The sequence below is a fragment of the Oratosquilla oratoria genome, chromosome 16 (genome assembly GCF_046742065.1).
Source record: "Oratosquilla oratoria isolate Oo_2021 chromosome 16, ASM4674206v1, whole genome shotgun sequence".
NCBI classification, from domain to species: domain Eukaryota; kingdom Metazoa; phylum Arthropoda; class Malacostraca; order Stomatopoda; family Squillidae; genus Oratosquilla; species Oratosquilla oratoria.
Window position 1 is genome coordinate 49,460,054 of NC_134792.1, and position 4,502 is coordinate 49,464,555.

The following is a 4,502-nucleotide window of genomic DNA, read 5'->3' on the forward strand; positions in this document are numbered from 1 at the left end:
GTGTGTGTGTGCGTGTCTCATTGTATCTGTGTTTACGTTTATGTGTGTGGGTGTATGTGTGTATGTTTGTGCGTATGTGTATGTTTTTGTGTGTAGGTATGCGTGTGTACGTGTGTGTGTGTGTGTGTGTGTGTGTGTGTGTGTGTGTGTGTGTGTGTGTGTGTGTATCAGTTTGTCTGTGTGTGTGTGTGTGTGTATCAGTGTGTCTGTGTGTGTGTTTTGTGTGGAAGTATGTGTATGTGTATATGTGCGTGTGTGTATCTATGTGTGTGCTTGTGTATTTGTGTCAGCGTACGTTTGTATATATGTGTGCGTGTGTGTCTCTATGTATGTGAGAATGTTTATTTGTGTGTTGTTTAAGTATTTGCTTGTTAATTTTGTTTTCCTTTCCTTACTGGACGTCTGCCTGTACATTCTTTAGCCTACATATGAACGAATGTGCTTAAACGAAGCACACAATCTAATTACTTTCACTTTTACCAACTTGAACCACTTACCGTTCTCGAATATGTAACCAATGCCTGTGACAGACGTCTCAGTCCTCGAGAGGAAACGGCAGGTGTCCCGAGCGTTCGTCAGGGCTAGCGAGAGCCAACTGAAGCGCCGCGTGGCACTCGGCATGAGTGCCAGACATCGTCTGTGGGGAGCGAGTCAGGATATGAACGAGCCTCTCGCAGTATCCACCTCTCGCACCGCCCATAGATGCGAAATCTCATCACGACGCGAAGGTTCCCCACCTGATGTCTTTTCTGTCTACCTCGTCGCTTACTACCGTGTCTAGGTGTTGCTGGCAACTATGGATACCAACCGTGAAGATTTTTTTTTTATTTCTGAAGTTGTTTTTTTTATGATGTAGTATACCATTTATTTATTTGTTTGTGTATAGTGTGTTGCTTGCAACCATTGATACAAACTGTGAAGAATTTTTTTTTCTAAAGACTTTTTTATGTGATGTATACCATTTGTTTGCTTGTTTGTGTATGGTATGAAACGCCTCAACAGATTTTTACCTACTTCGTGTCTTTAGAGCAATAACCATGGAAAAAATGTAAAAATCATGTTTTAAGAACACAGACACTTAAAAACAGAAACTAGATCAAACACACACACACACACACACACATACATACTCGCGAGCATACACGTACACACGCACATAAATACAAGTATACACATGTGCACATATAGGCACATGTCTACACACACGTGTACGCGCAGACATAGCCACACACGCGTGGGCGCTCTACACACACACACACACACACACACACACACACACACACACACACACACACACACATACACCAACAAACACACACAGACACAAACAAACAAACAAGAAAAAATATATACAAATACAAACACTCATCCACATACGAGCACACATCCATAGATCGGTCATATACGAGCTCTGAGCTCTCTTCCGGGAGGGAAATAGCTGTCGATCACGAGTCCAACGCGTGATCCAAAGACCATGGTGAATCACACATACACATATGCACACATACACACATGCATACTCAAGCATACACGTGCGCGTACACACTGTTTAACAGTGAATGTTTCAATTTTTTCCACACCTTTATCTACTTTTGAATATCTACATATATTACAATTTGAAATAGATATCATTACGTGTGTGAACGTTGAGTATTTTGTGGACGTATAAATAACGAAAGAAGAGGATGAACTGATTTTGGATTTGCCTGTTGAGGTTAGGTTGAAGTCCGTCAAGTGGTTGATTAATGGTAATATCGTTTAATTAACGGTAGTAATAACAGTTTAGGGATCAGAAGGAGACTTCCGGGGTGCAGTCATGGAGGAAGCGTTTTAGGATATTTTTAGGATATTATGTGAAATATCAAGAGTCTTTGCTACGCTAGAATGACAGACGAGTTGGACAGTAGATAATAGGGATGATCTCATGCATGGATAATTCGTAGAGATTCTCCAAATTTCGGTGAAAGAAGCGAAGAGGATATATGAACGTCTGCACCAAAGGCGCATCGCCCTTTCGTACTACAATGGCTCTTTTTACCATCAAATAGACGGAACAGATATGGATTCACCAATTGAAGTCTTGTTTGACAACATCAGCACATATATACACACATACAAACATGCTCATTCAAAAGGCAAATCCTATATACGTACACACACACACACATAAACACACACACACACATAAACACACACACACACACACACACACACACACATACATACACACATACATACACACACACACACACACACACACACACACACACACACACACATATGTATATAAATATATATATATATATATGTGTGTGTGTGTGTGTGTGTGTATTTACCTAGTTGTATCTACCTAGTTGTATTTTACAACATCAGCACATATATACACACATACAAACATGCTCATTCAAAAGGCAAATCCTATATACGTACACACACACACACATAAACACACACACACACATAAACACACACACACACACACACACACATACATACACACATACATACACACACACACACATACACACACACACACACACACACACACATATGTATATAAATATATATATATATATATGTGTGTGTGTGTGTGTGTGTGTATTTACCTAGTTGTATTTACCTAGTTGTATTTTACGGGAAGGGGAGCTATGCTCGTGGGGTCCCGTCTTCATATCTCATTTTATCTAAACTATTTTTAAATTCATGTATTGTTTTTGCACACACCACTTTCTCATCTAACTTGTTCCAACTGTCTATTACTCTGTGAGGAAAGCTGTTCTTTTTCAAATCTCTTCTATAGCTGTCTTTTTTTTATTTTCTTTCCGTGTCCTCTTGTATTTCTGTCATCCCATTTTATCAGATTCTCTCTATCAGTAATTTCTATGCCTTTCATGATTCTGTAAATAGCTATCAAATCTCCTCTCTCTCTTCTTTGCTCTAGTGTCTGTAGTTTAAGTTTTTGTAGTCTCTCTTCATATGATAGTTTTGAGAGTGTTGGTGCCAGTTTTGTGATTGCTCTTTGTATTCTTTCAAGTTTTTTTATACATTTTTTTGTACATGGTGACCATATCGTTGCTGCATATTCCAATCTTGGTCTTATCAGGGTGATTAGGATTTTCCTCACCATTTCTTCATCCAGGTATGTAAATGCCACTTTGATTGTTCTTATTAAATTATAAGTTTCTCCAAAAATCTTATTTATATGTTTCTCAGGTGACATATTATTCATAACAATGACTCCCAGGTCCTTCTCATTTTCTACTTTTTTTATTCCTTCTTCTCCCAAATTATATGATCCTGTTATTCTGTTTTTGCTTTTTCCAAATTCCATTATACTACACTTTTTTGTATTGAACTCCATCTCCCACTTCCTACTCCATTCTTGTACTTTATTTAGATCTCTCTGTAGTGATTCACAATCTTCTTCAGTTTTCACTCTTTTCAGTAGTTTTGCATCATCTGCAAAGAAGCTCATATAGCTTTCAATTCCTTCATCCATATCATTAATATATATAGCAAACATTATTGGGGCCAGAACTGTTCCCTGCGGGACACCGCTTATTACTTCATTCCATTTTGAGTGCTGGTCTCTTATCACTACTCTCATTTTTCTTTCTTGCAAAAAGTCTTCCATCCAATTTAGCAATTTACCTTGTATTCCTCCTTCATATTCTAATTTCTTAAGCAACTTCTTATGTGGTACTTTATCAAAAGCTTTTTTTAGGTCTAGAAATGCACAATCAGCCCATCCATCTCTTTCTTGTATTATATCTATTAGCCTTGAATAGAAACATATTAAATTGGTGACGCATGATCGTCCTTGTCTGAATCCAAATTGCCTTGGATTTAGTACGTTGTTTTTTTCCAAGTATTTTACCCATCTACTTTTGATCATTCTTTCACAAATTTTTGCTATTGTACTTGTTAGAGAGACTGGTCTATAGTTGGTAGGTTCTTCTTTATTTCCTCCTTTATATATAGGTACTATATTTGCTTTTTTCCAATCTTCTGGAACTTTTCCTTCTTTTAAGGAACTGCTTATTATGCTATGTATTTTGTCTGCCAGTTCATTCCTGCATTCTTTCAGAATCCAGTTTGCTATTTCATCTGGCCCATGCGATTTTCTGACATCAAAATTACCCAAGTGTGTCAATATTTCATTCTTTGTTACTTCTATTTCTTCCATAGGGGGGACTTTTTCTTTCCACTCAATCTCTTCAGGTTGTATATTTTCCCTTGTAAACACTGATTTAAAATGCTTGTTCATAATTTCTGCCATTTCCATTTCCTCAGTGTATTCAACTCCTCCTTGTCTTAATTTCTCTAAGTCTTGTTTGTTTTTCAGTTTATTGTTTACAAATCTGTAGAATAGTTTTGGTTGATCTTTACACTTTTCTATAACATCTTTTTCATATTTTCTTTTTTCCTCTCTGCACTTTTGTACATATTCATTTCTATAACCAGTATATATTTTCCATTTTTCAGGTCTTCTGTCTTTTTTC

The 4,502-nt window shown here is 37.2% G+C and overlaps 1 protein-coding gene across 1 annotated transcript in view; it reads right to left on the bottom strand.

Annotated features, from left to right (window-relative positions):
- The window catches only part of LOC143033771 (neuropeptide CCHamide-1 receptor-like), a 34,165-nt gene extending 33,535 nt beyond the window's left edge, over positions 1 to 630 (bottom strand). Inside the window, exon 1 of the mRNA XM_076199258.1 lies at positions 498 to 630. The gene's annotated coding sequence lies outside the window, so the exon portion shown is untranslated. The remainder of the gene's footprint in view (positions 1 to 497) is intronic.
- Between the last annotated feature and the right edge of the window lie 3,872 nt (positions 631 to 4,502).